The sequence below is a fragment of the Pseudophryne corroboree genome, chromosome 9 (genome assembly GCF_028390025.1).
Source record: "Pseudophryne corroboree isolate aPseCor3 chromosome 9, aPseCor3.hap2, whole genome shotgun sequence".
Taxonomy (NCBI): domain Eukaryota; kingdom Metazoa; phylum Chordata; class Amphibia; order Anura; family Myobatrachidae; genus Pseudophryne; species Pseudophryne corroboree.
Window position 1 is genome coordinate 66716528 of NC_086452.1, and position 14221 is coordinate 66730748.

At 46.6% G+C, this 14221-nt stretch overlaps 1 protein-coding gene and 1 long non-coding RNA gene across 2 annotated transcripts in view; one reads left to right on the forward strand and one right to left on the reverse strand.

Annotated features, from left to right (window-relative positions):
- LOC134957505 (von Willebrand factor C domain-containing protein 2-like) overlaps positions 1–14221 on the forward strand; it is a 109993-nt gene that overhangs the window by 24116 nt on the left and 71656 nt on the right. The window lies entirely within an intron of this gene.
- On the reverse strand, positions 7937–10096 carry LOC134956686 (uncharacterized). Its single transcript, XR_010186090.1, has 3 exons — positions 10004–10096; positions 9826–9884; positions 7937–8741 (listed from the first exon to the last, which is right to left on the reverse strand). It is a non-coding gene; the product is annotated as an uncharacterized LOC134956686 (long non-coding RNA).

Genomic DNA, 14221 nt, shown 5'->3' on the forward strand with positions numbered 1-14221 from the left:
TAGAGGTGCAGGCAAATATGGACGAGATCGTCCATATTGGCCTGCATGCACAGCCGATGGGGCACCAGCGATGAACTAGCGCGAAGCCACGCATCGTTCATTGCTGGTGCCTCCACACTCAAAGCTATGAATGGTATCTCGTTCATATCTTTGAGAATTATCGCCCAGTGTGTAGGGCCTTAGAGGCATCTTATAATTTTAAATCCTGCACAAAAGATGCAGAAGGTTCAGTACGACCTGCTTAGAGCACACATCTCATCAGATATAGGCTGTACACACTGTCCAATGTTACCGATATATTGTACGAGCCTGCGGCTTATGATATATCAGCTGAACATCGGACAGTGTGTACCCAGCCTTATTGATGCATGCTCAGTAGTCAAAAATTGCTCTACTACGTCCAAAGTGAGCGGTGCATATGAGGTACACCACTGAATCAGGCCCTGTATGTTTGTATATGATAGGAGTATGATCATATAAGTCCACCCCTAGTTCCACTACAAGCAGCCACTCTTTCACTCTCTGTAGAGAAGGCGCTGGTAGCGTGGCAGTGGCAGCGAGACCCTATGGGCCTCAGGAGATAGGCATCATGTGTGACTGGCACATTTTGTGTGACTCTTTATACATGGATGATTACAAATGGGCTAGTCCAGCACAGGACAGAGACAGGGTGTTCTACATACACCGTGGTTTATTATTCTAGTAAGACAAAGGGAAGAAAAAACCCTGATACAGTCAAATCAATATAGAACGTTTACTGGAATAAGACCATTCCAGGGCAAGTCAAGACAAAACACCTGAGCACGCTTAGTAAGGGGAATTGTGACCTTCTAGACTTGCTGGGATTTCAGTGGTTGTTGAGGATCTTGCACAGGAACCGAGGATGTTCTATATTGGGATGGTCTTCAGGTTGCAGAATGTCGGAATCCTGGCGCACAGTATACCGGCACCGGAATCTCGACAACCGGCAAACCGACAGATATTCTCCTTCGTGGGAGTCCACGACCCCCCTGGAGGGAGAACAAATAGCGTGGCATGCATAGCGCCCACTGTGCCCGCAGCTCATTTGCGCTTGCCACGCTGTCGGTATGCCGGCGGAGCCCGGCCGCCGGCATACCATACTGCACCCCTATAGAGCTAAGATTAAGCTTCAAGAGAGGTGCAACCAAGGAAAGTCACTCCCTAGAACTTATGACTCAGAGTCACCAACCTAGGGATATAGCAGCGTGGTTGGCATAGTGGATAGCATTTCTGCAGCACTGCACTGAGGTCTTGAGTTTAATTCACACCAAGGTTCCATATGTGGATGCAGTATGTTGACATTTACACTAGAGATGTGCACTTGAAATTTTTCGGGTTTTGTGTTTTGGTTTTGGGTTCGGTTCCGCGGCCGTGTTTTGGGTTCGACCGCGTTTTGGCAAAACCTCACCGAATTTTTTTTGTCGGATTCGGGTGTGTTTTGGATTCGGGTGTTTTTTTCAAAAAACACTAAAAAACAGCTTAAATCATAGAATTTGGGGGTCATTTTGATCCCAAAGTATTATTAACCTCAAAAACCATAATTTCCACTCATTTTCAGTCTATTCTGAATACCTCACACCTCACAATATTATTTTTAGTCCTAAAATTTGCACCGAGGTCGCTGGATGACTAAGCTAAGCGACCCTAGTGGCCGACACAAACACCTGGCCCATCTAGGAGTGGCACTGCAGTGTCACGCAGGATGGCCCTTCCAAAAAACACTCCCCAAACAGCACATGACGCAAAGAAAAAAAGAGGCGCAATGAGGTAGCTGTGTGAGTAAGATAAGCGACCCTAGTGGCCGACACAAACACCGGGCCCATCTAGGAGTGGCACTGCACTGTCACGCAGGATGGCCCTTCCAAAAAACACTCCCCAAACAGCACATGACGCAAAGAAAAAAAGAGGCGCAATGAGGTAGCTGTGTGAGTAAGATAAGCGACCCTAGTGGCCGACACAAACACCGGGCCCATCTAGGAGTGGCACTGCAGTGTCACGCAGGATGGCCCTTCCAAAAAACACTCCCCAAACAGCACATGACGCAAAGAAAAAAAGAGGCGCAATGAGGTAGCTGTGTGAGTAAGATAAGCGACCCTAGTGGCCGACACAAACACCGGGCCCATCTAGGAGTGGCACTGCAGTGTCACGCAGGATGGCACTTCCAAAAAACACTCCACAAACAGCACATGACGCAAAGAAAAAAAGAGGCGCAATGAGGTAGCTGTGTGAGTAAGATAAGCGACCCTAGTGGCCGACACAAACACCGGGCCCATCTAGGAGTGGCACTGCAGTGTCACGCAGGATGGCCCTTACAAAAAACACTCCCCAAACAGCACATGACGCAAAGAAAAATTAAAGAAAAAAGAGGTGCAAGATGGAATTGTCCTTGGGCCCTCCCACCCACCCTTATGTTGTATAAACAGGACATGCACACTTTAACCAACCCATCATTTCAGTGACAGGGTCTGCCACACGACTGTGACTGAAATGACGGGTTGGTTTGGACCCCCACCAAAAAAGAAGCAATTAATCTCTCCTTGCACAAACTGGCTCTACAGAGGCAAGATGTCCACCTCATCATCATCCTCCGATATATCACCGTGTACATCCCCCTCCTCACAGATTATCAATTCGTCCCCACTGGAATCCACCATCTCAGCTCCCTGTGTACTTTGTGGAGGCAATTGCTGCTGGTCAATGTCTCCACGGAGGAATTGATTATAATTCATTTTAATGAACATCATCTTCTCCACATTTTCTGGAAGTAACCTCGTACGCCGATTGCTGACAAGGTGAGCGGCGGCACTAAACACTCTTTCGGAGTACACACTTGTGGGAGGGCAACTTAGGTAGAATAAAGCCAGTTTGTGCAAGGGCCTCCAAATTGCCTCTTTTTCCTGCCAGTATAAGTACGGACTGTGTGACGTGCCTACTTGGATGCGGTCACTCATATAATCCTCCACCATTCTTTCAATGGGGAGAGAATCATATGCAGTGACAGTAGACGACATGTCCGTAATCGTTGACAGGTCCTTCAGTCCGGACCAGATGTCAGCATCAGCAGTCGCTCCAGACTGCCCTGCATCACCGCCAGCGGGTGGGCTCGGAATTCTGAGCCTTTTCCTCGCACCCCCAGTTGCGGGAGAATGTGAAGGAGGAGATGTTGACAGGTCGCGTTCCGCTTGACTTGACAATTTTCTCACCAGCAGGTCTTTGAACCCCAGCAGACTTGTGTCTGCCGGAAAGAGAGATCCAAGGTAGGTTTTAAATCTAGGATCGAGCACGGTGGCCAAAATGTAGTGCTCTGATTTCAACAGATTGACCACCCGTGAATCCTTGTTAAGCGAATTAAGGGCTCCATCCACAAGTCCCACATGCCTAGCGGAATCGCTCCGTGTTAGCTCCTCCTTCAATGTCTCCAGCTTCTTCTGCAAAAGCCTGATGAGGGGAATGACCTGACTCAGGCTGGCAGTGTCTGAACTGACTTCACGTGTGGCAAGTTCAAAGGGCAGCAGAACCTTGCACAACGTTGAAATCATTCTCCACTGCGCTTGAGACAGGTGCATTCCACCTCCTATATCGTGCTGAATTGTATAGGCTTGAATGGCCTTTTGCTGCTCCTCCAACCTCTGAAGCATATATAGGGTTGAATTCCACCTCGTTACCACTTCTTGCTTCAGATGATGGCAGGGCAGGTTCAGGCGTTTTTGGTGTTGCTCCAGTCTTCTGTACGCCGAAAGTGTCCCGCAATTCTTCTGGCCACCGACAGCATCTCTTGCACGCCCCTGTCGTTTTTTAAAAAATTCTGCACCACCAAATTCAAGGTATGTGCAAAACATGGGACGTGCTGGAATTTGCCCAGATTTAATGCGCACACAATATTGCTGGCGTTGTCCGATGCCACAAATCCACAGGAGAGTCCAATTGGGGTAAGCCATTCCGCGATGATCTTCCTCAGTTGCCGTAAGAGGTTTTCAGCTGTGTGCGTATTCTGGAAACCGGTGATACAAAGCGTAGCCTGCCTAGGAAAGAGTTGGCGTTTGCGAGATGCTGCTACTGGTGCCGCCGCTGCTGTTCTTGCGGCGGGAGTCCATACATCTACCCAGTGGGCTGTCACAGTCATATAGTCCTGACCCTGCCCTGCTCCACTTGTCCACATGTCCGTGGTTAAGTGGACATTGGGTACAGCTGCATTTTTTAGGACACTGGTGACTCTTTTTCTGAGGTCTGTGTACATTTTCGGTATCGCCTGCCTAGAGAAATGGAACCTGGATGGTATTTGGTACCGGGGACACAGTACCTCCAACAAGTCTCTAGTTGGCTCTGCAGTAATGATGGATACCGGAACCACGTTTCTCACCACCCAGGATGCCAAGGCCTCAGTTATCTGCTTTGCAGCAGGATGACTGCTGTGATATTTCATCTTCCTCGCAAAGGACTGTTGGACAGTCAATTGCTTGGTGGAAGTAGTAAAAGTGGGCTTACGAGTACGACTTCCCCTCTGGGATGACCATCGACTCCCAGCAGCAACAACAGCAGCGCCAGCAGCAGTAGGCGTTACACGCATGGATGCATCGGAGGAATCCCAGGCAGGAGAGGACTCGTCAGAATTGCCAGTGACATGGCCTGCAGGACTATTGGCATTCCTGGGGAAGGAGGAAATTGACACTGAGGGAGTTGGTGGGGTGGTTTGCGTGAGCTTGGTTACAAGAGGAAGGGATTTACTGGTCAGTGGACTGCTTCCGCTGTCGCCCAAAGTTTTTGAACTTGTCACTGACTTATTATGAATGCGCTGCAGGTGACGTATAAGGGAGGATGTTCCGAGGTGGTTAACGTCCTTACCCCTACTTATTACAGCTTGACAAAGGCAACACACGGCTTGACAAATGTTGTCCGCATTTCTGTTGAAATACTTCCACACCGAAGAGCTGATTTTTTTGGTATTTTCACCAGGCATGTCAACGGCCATATTCCTCCCACGGACAACAGGTGTCTCCCTGGGTGCCTGACTTAAACAAACCACCTCACCATCAGAATCCTCCTTGTCAATTTCCTCCCCAGCGCCAGCAACACCCATATCCTCCTCATCCTGGTGTACTTCAACACTGACATCTTCAATCTGACTATCAGGAACTGGACTGCGGGTGCTCCTTCCAGCACTTGCAGGGGGCGTGCAAATGGTGGAAGGCGCATGCTCTTCACGTCCAGTGTTGGGAAGGTCAGGCATCGCAACCGACACAATTGGACTCTCCTTGTGGATTTGGGATTTCGAAGAACGCACAGTTCTTTGCGGTGCTTTTGCCAGCTTGAGTCTTTTCATTTTTCTAGCAAGAGGCTGAGTGCTTCCATCCTCATGTGAAGCTGAACCACTAGCCATGAACATAGGCCAGGGCCTCAGCCGTTCCTTGCCACTCCGTGTGGTAAATGGCATATTGGCAAGTTTACGCTTCTCCTCCGACAATTTTATTTTAGATTTTGGAGTCCTTTTTTTACTGATATTTGGTGTTTTGGATTTTTAAATGCTCTGTACTATGACATTGGGCATCGGCCTTGGCAGACGACGTTGCTGGCATTTCATCGTCTTGGCCATGACTAGTGGCAGCAGCTTCAGCACGAGGTGGAAGTGGATCTTGATCTTTCCCTAATTTTGGAACCTCAACATTTTTGTTCTCCATATTTTAATAGGCACAACTAAAAGGCACCTCAGGTAAACAATGGAGATGGATGGATACTAGTATACTTATGGATGGACTGCCGAGTGCCGACACAGAGGTAGCTACAGCCGTGGACTACCGTACTGTGTCTGCTGATAATATAGACTGGATGATAATGAGATGAAATCAATATATATGTATATATAATATCACTAGTACTGCAGCCGGACAGGTATATATATTTATTATGTAATGACTGATGACGGACCTGCTGGACACTGTCAGCTCAGCAGCACCGCAGACTGCTACAGTAAGCTACTATAGTAGTATGTATAAAGAAGAAAGAAAAAAAAACAAACACGGGTAGGTGGTATACAATTATGGATGGACTGCCGAGTGCCGACACAGAGGTAGCTACAGCCGTGGACTACCGTACTGTGTCTGCTGATAATATAGACTGGATGATAATGAGATGAAATCAATATATATGTATATATAATATCACTAGTACTGCAGCCGGACAGGTATATATATTTATTATGTAATGACTGATGACGGACCTGCTGGACACTGTCAGCTCAGCAGCACTGCAGACTGCTACAGTAAGCTACTATAGTAGTATGTATAAAGAAGAAAGAAAAAAAAAACCACGGGTAGGTGGTATACAATTATGGATGGACTGCCGAGTGCCGACACAGAGGTAGCTACAGCCGTGGACTAACGTACTGTGTCTGCTGATAATATAGACTGGATGATAATGAGATGAAATCAATATATATGTATATATAATATCACTAGTACTGCAGCCGGACAGGTATATATATTTATTATGTAATGACTGATGACGGACCTGCTGGACACTGTCAGCTCAGCAGCACCGCAGACTGCTACAGTAAGCTACTATAGTAGTATGTATAAAGAAGAAAGAAAAAAAAAAACCACGGGTAGGTGGTATACAATTATGGATGGACTGCCGAGTGCCGACACAGAGGTAGCTACAGCCGTGGACTACCGTACTGTGTCTGCTGATAATATAGACTGGATGATAATGAGATGAAATCAATATATATGTATATATAATATCACTAGTACTGCAGCCGGACAGGTATATATATTTATTATGTAATGACTGATGACGGACCTGCTGGACACTGTCAGCTCAGCAGCACCGCAGACTGCTACAGTAAGCTACTATAGTAGTATGTATAAAGAAGAAAGAAAAAAAAAAAAAAACACGGGTAGGTGCTAGGTGGTATACAATATTATATATATATATATTATATACAATTATATATATATATATATATATATATTAAACTCATAAACTGGTGGTGATTATTAAACTGGTGGTCAGGTCACTGGTCACACTATCAGCAACTTGCAAGTAGTACTCCTGAGTCCTAAGCAGACAAGCACAATATATATTATACTGGTGGTCAGTGTGGTCACAAACAATGGCAGTGTGGCACTCTGGCAGCAAAAGTGTGCACTGTACGTTATATGTACTCCTGAGTCCTGAGTCCTGCTCTCAGACTCTAACTGCTCCCCACTGTCAGTGTCTCCCCCACAAGTCAGATAATACAGTCACACTATCTCTATCACTTCAGCAAGTACTAGTAGTAGTAGTACTCCTCCTAATGCTCCCCAAAATTACTACTGTGTCTCTCTCTGTCTCACTCTCTTCTCGAATCTCTATAAACGGAGAGAACGCCAGCCACGTCCTCTCCCTATGAATCTCAATGCACGTGTGAAAATGGCGGCGACGCGCGGCTCCTTATATAGAATCCGAGTCTCGCGAGAATCCGACAGCGTGATGATGACGTTCGGGCGCGCTCGGGTTAACCGAGCAAGGCGGGAAGATCCGAGTCGCTCGGACCCGTGTAAAAAAACCTGAAGTTCGGGCGGGTTCGGATTCCGATGAACCGAACCCGCTCATCTCTAATTTACACTGCATCATATGTTGTTATCCATAATCTTTATAGCATTTGTGTATGCAGTTTGGGTGTGTTGCCCAGTCTCTCACACAGGCATGGTAGCATGATGATCTGTTTGCTTGTAAATGACTCGTACAAAGAACCCATGTAATTAATGAGACCTATATACCCAACGCTCCTGTGATTTCCTACTTTCAGGGTATTTGTGCAAAAAACCCTTATTTGATCATTGTACCGTAAGAATACATATTTACGGAGCTACATGTAACATGCAGGCTATGTAGCTTAGTGAAGAACCTGAAGACACGTTTCACTTAGTTTTGTTTATTTAGAAATGAATATTCTGTTCCTGATGTATTCGTCTGTCTCCATATACTCCTCATTTTCTTCCCTGCTTTCTGCACTGTGTAATGATTGTATTATCATCTGTCTCTGGCAATTATTGTATATATGATCAGAGTTTGTATTGCCATCGTCCATTCAATAAATACAGTTGTGGGTAGAGCCATTACCAGGGGCTGCAGGAGGGGAGGCACGTGGTTGTCTTTCTCCATCTCACTTGAACCACAAAGAACATCGAGGCCACTTTGTGTAGAACTTCATTGGCCAGTAACTCTTGACAGCTGGCATTTACTCTTCTGGCCGGTCGCCATTCTCTTTATGCTAGCTATTATTCTCTCTTGTGGTGTTGGAACAGGTAGCGGTAGTGTTGGTAATGGTGAGGGGTTTGGAGACAGCTTGTAGCTGATGATGTTGATCAACATCTATGGGAAGGAGACAGACACGACACACAAGGTGGTGGTGGTGATGGGGTGGGAAGGGGAAGGGGGAGGGGTAAAACCTTATGCCTAAGTCTGATGTTTCTGACTTGCAGTGATGGCAGCATGTCCCAGCTCCTGTCCAGATGGTCTGGAGGACATAATGGGGTGGTGGAAATGCATGTAGCGAAGGAGCGGAACTGCATCAAAGCATAAGGAGTAGGAAGAAGGGGGGCAGGTGAGAGAAGGTTGGGGAGGGGATTGGGTGGGTGAGGGTAGTGGGCATGGTGGGGGTGGGGATGGAGAAGAAGTTGGGAGGGATGTTGAGGGGGATGGGGGTGGTAGGGTTGAGGGTAATGGTGCTGCCATTTGATCTGTGGAAACAAGACAATCAGGAAACGTATTTGTAGTAATTGTTATATGATAGATTTGTCTTGGAAAAGGTGGCTATAGCATAGTCATTGATAAGTATGGAAAGTCCTATCTAAAACACACATTTCCACTGCAGTCTCTAGTAAATGGACTGATTTTGGATGTCCTGTGGTTTCTCATTATAAGGTTAGGTACAATTATAATCTTGACTTTCACCATGGAGACTGATGAAATGTCGACATTTAGGATGTCAACATATCCCTGCAGTGGATTCAGTGGCATCTTTTGGGTCCTGGTGGTCCATGTGACCACCAATTCTGTGTCAGACCTCCAATTGTCCAGCTTTCCGGTAATTTCCGGTAATTTCTTAGCTATCCCTAATCCCTACCCCTAAACCTGCCTCTAGTGCCTAACCCTAACCTCCCTCCGTATCCTAACCCTAATCCTCCCCCTCATGGTCCAACCCTAAACTCCCATCTGCAGACTAACCCCCCCCTACCATCTTAACCATAGCCTCACTCTGCAGCCTAACCCTCCCACTCACAACCTAACCTCCGGCCGCAGCCTTATGGTGCGTACACACTAGCAGATATATCGTCCGTTCCCTTGGACGGCCGGTATATCGTGGGTCAGTCGGCCAGTGTGTACGAGCAATATGTCCGTGAAAGACGTCATTTACAGACATATCGCGTTGGCCCTGCAGCACAGCCGACGTCCAATATATGTGTGTGTACACGAGCTGCAGCAGCCGGCGGTGATTGACAGCTGAACTGGGCGGCGCATATAAATGCCCGCCCAGTTCCTGACGTCAGTCCCGTTGGATCAAGCAGTGTGTATGCGCAAGACATTGCCCAGTCCGTCCATCCATAGATATATCTGCAGATCAGTTGATCTGCAGATATATCTATAGGTGTGTACCCAGCTTAAGTCTCTCGCCCGCAGCCTAACTTTTATGTCAACATTCAGAGAATGTTGATATGCTGCCCGTTGATATTGTAACGATATTGACATAGTGTCGACATTGTTATTGTGAAACCTTTGACTGTATCTCCTCATTATAATGTAGAGCCTGTATCTAGTTATTACCTTTCGTAAGGACAGCTGCAGACTCAATGTCAGCTTGCACTCTGTACATTTTCCGGCAGCTGCAAGAAAAGAAGAAAGGGACAATCAGAGATCACACATTGCGAGCCGGGAACGTTAGCTGAATGTACAGTAAGTAAAGAAACCATAATGCAATCTGTAAGAGGTGTTAGTAACTTACCAGATGAAAATGTAGAGAATGAATGCAGTCAGGGCCACAGCGCACACAGCACCGCATACACAAATAGTCAGCAGGTTCGCTGCTGTCAGTGTCATCGCTGTGCAGGAAAGAAACACACAGGTGACTTACTCATCTCAGTTACAGCCATGCTACACATACCAATTCATTACTTATATCATATCAACAGCAGCGCGGGTTCCTTCACTTGGGGAGTACTGGTGATATAGGCAATAAGTATAATAATACAGACTGGCACCTTTATATTCTCTGTACACAACATGAGGATATTCAATACTGTATCTGCATATTCAGGTACCATTAGATATATATTGTATTGTACCAGTGATTCAGATTAGGCCGGTACTACTACTGGAACGTCTCCACCTTATGGGTTTTATCAGCTTTGTCAGTAACTACGGAATTATTGTATCCAATACATAGAGATCTGCGTCACATGCAATGGTAATAAAGACTAAACCTGTCTGCCTGGCTGATATAAAGGCCATACTGGAAAAACATATACGATAAAGCAATGTATAGTAAAGGTAAGGATTCTCTCCACCTGACACACTCTATGGGGGGATTCAATTCTGTTCTTACAAGATCTGTTCAGAATTAGAATGACCACTCAGTGTTGTGTAAGGTTTCCGTAAGCTGCGTATTAGCTGCTGAATGTGTCTGTCACCATTTAGCCAAATAAAATGTATTTTTTCTGCTTAGTAAAAATAATAGAAAGGACTGAGGAGTCCACTTACCTCCTGGCTGTTATAGAAGAGCCGATGTTATAAATAAAATAATAATATATATAGAACACAATACTACGTGAGAACCACAAAGCACGTCCTTATTCTCCGGTAACTACCTATCAAAAGAGACTGTTCCAGCCTGTCAGCTATATGAACCTGATCACCATTATGATGCGTTCTGGCTGTAATAATTGCAGATCTAGAACCTGGTTGGGACTATTGTATAGAGCTTATGAGGCAAAAGAAATCCTGTGTTACTTCAGTACTACTACTGTATGTGGGAAATATAATTAGTAACAAGGAGACATTTTTATTCCTATATTGCCTACAACAAGGGCTCTCCCCCATCAGTCAGGATGCAGTTACTGTACAATCCTACTGTTCCAAATGTGCATTTCATTGGTAGTTACTAACATAATAATAACACTACAGACATTTTATAACCGTCTCTGCATCTGGCATGTGAATGTGTATTTCACCTAATTCAGTGGAAAAATCAGATTTTCTTTATTACGTGACATTTATTAGATACACACAAATAATAAAAGCGGTAATAGCTATATCTGAAAAAGTAACATAAGTGGAAATTTCAAGTAATCTCTGTAGAATTTACATATTCTCATTGTATTCCTAAATAAAACTACAGAAACGAATATTCAGAAACTCTTAACAATCCGAATTAGCCGTAATGTAATTGTTAATAAAGGATAAAATGTAGAGTCACTTTGCTTTAGGGAAATAGGATATTGACATGGACTCGGTATGATATACCGATGGACGAGATGCCGGCGATCATAATACAGACAGCGGCACCCGACCATCAAAATCCCGGCAGCTCCTTAGAAAGTACCCTAACCCTCCCTGGTGCGCCTAACTCTAACCTTCCACGTGCCCAGTACCTCCTGACAGGTGGGACTCTCGGCGGAAAATTACCACCTTGCCCTGGGTGACGAAAATCCTAGTTTCGGCCCTGCCTTACCACCCTGGAAGTCATATGCCAGGGCCCCTTCATTCAGCATAATGCCCCCTTCTACAGTTTAGTGTTCTCTCTCCCGCCCATATCCCACCTTCTGTGCAGTAAAGGTGCAATTAGCAGAAACTACTGCTCCAGGTCCTACATGTTGAGCAGAAGACAGAACACCCCCTACCGCCCCTGGGAAGTCAAAGCTGCCGCTAATAGCATCCCCACCCTTACCGCTGGAGGATGGCTAGGGGCCCCAGTGCATTGCTTTGCCAAGGGCCTACACTGCTGTTAAGACGGCCCTGATGTCGCACCACCTCTTGCAGCGACATGGCTGCCCTCTCCATTATCCTTCATCTACCCCGGCATTGTTTTATTTATAAATTGTGGTGCTAAGTGATTTTCTGTCACTAAGATAAGCAGCAATAGAAAATTTACCTCATGAAATATTTGTGGGTGTGCAGAAGTATGCATACACGTGCATTCAGCCACGCAGCAGCTTTTCCTTAGCAGCACATGATGACAAATGTGCTTACTCCCATTAACTACTCCAGATTTGTATACCGTACACTTACTAAAATAAATGTATTTATATTTTTGGCCACAATATGTATGATCATAACCCAGTAGTAAAGATACTATTTTTGGGAGTATCTAACCAAATATGGAAACATGCTAGAGTTTATGTCACACCACTTTTAAACAAGCTAAAAGTTTACAAAAAGGTCTCTAAAACAAAACACAAGTAACTTTTCACAGATACCGCTACATACCCTCCAACAACACATAAAAGTCGGTACAAATCAGAAAAGAGGGCGTGGTCACGGATAAAGGGGGTGTAGCCATGCCCCCTTTCCTATACTTTCAATCAGTGGCGGATCCAGGGGGGGGGGGGCACTCGGGCCCGTGCCCCCCCCTGTCATTTGTGGCTCCCCCCCCCCCCGCGGCGTCGGCGCCGCACAGGGAGATGACGGGCGCGCGCTGAGATTGTGTTACCAGCGGGCGCCCGTCTCCCTGCACAGCGGTAGCCGGAGGCAGGAGCTCAGTACTGAGCTCCGGCTTCCGGCGCTGTCACTGCGCCGTGCGCTATGGGAGAGACGTCAGTCATGACGTCTCTCTCATAGTACTGAGGAGAGGACGCCAGCCAGAAGGAGGTCTGCAGCGGCGCGGGAACGGGGCTCGGTAAGTATTATGTTTTTTTCTTCCTTAATGCAGCGGGGGCATCTCCTGGGGGAAACTACGGGGGGACATTACTACTGGGGGGGGCACCAACAAGGGGCATTACTACTGGGGGGGGGCATCAACAAGGGGCATTACTACTGAGGGGGGGGCATTACTACTGGGGGCATTATAACTGGGGGCATCACTACTGGGGGGGGGCAGCTACTGGGGGCATTATTACGGGGGGGGGCAGCTACTGGGGGCATTATTACTGGGGGGCACCTACAGGGGGCATTACTACTTGGGGGCTAAACTACAGGGGCATTACTACTTGGGGGCTAAACTACAGGGGGAACCAAACTACTGGGAGCATAACTACAGGGGCCAAACTATTGGGGGCATTACTACTGGAGGCTAAACTATAAGGGGGGCATAACTACAGGGGCTAAACTGCAATGGGGCAAACTACAGGGGGGCATTACTACTGGTGGCTAAACTATAAGGGGGGCATAACTACAGGGGCTAAACTACAATGGGGCAAACTATAGGGGGGCATTACTACTGGTGGCTAAACTACTGGGGTCATAACTGCAGGGGCATTACCACTGGGGGCATAATGACTGGGGGCATTACTACAGGCAACATTACTACTGGGGGCAATACGGGCATTGCATAAGGGACACCACTACTATGGGGTCTATATAAGGGGCACTACCAGTACAGTGGACATTGCATAATGAGCGCTACAACTGTGGGCATTGTATAAGAAGCGCCACCTTACATGCACCGAAGCCGCACGCAAATGTACTTGCCCCTTCCATGGTGCCCCCCCTATCATTTTCTTCTGGATCCGCCCCTGCTTTCAATGGAAGTTTAGAGAGCCAAAATTTGGTACAGACCATTAAAAAAAGGTACTGTACCTGTCAAAAAGGTACAGTTGGAGGGTATGCCGCTATAGCAGTGTCTAACAAAATGCACACACATTCATGTTACGAGTGTTGCAAGGCCATCTGAAATTGAGCCATAGGCGTAACTATAGTGGGTTCAAGGGGGTGCCACTGCTATGGGGCCCCAGACCTTGGTTATAAAGCTGCATACCAATTTCCCAGATTTGCCTGCTAACCAGTTAGGTCTGATCCATTGCCCAGCATGACTTGTGTGACATTGTGTGACTTCCATTTCTTTTTTTTATTCTTCCACCCCACCGTGTGCTTTTCCTGTAATGTTTACCTCCACTGATTGAACACCCTGCCATTGCGCCCTACATGCAGGGTACATCATACTACTACATAAGCGTCTGTTTTCCCATATATGCACTTGGCCCTTGTATGGCTTACCTCCCACAGTGTA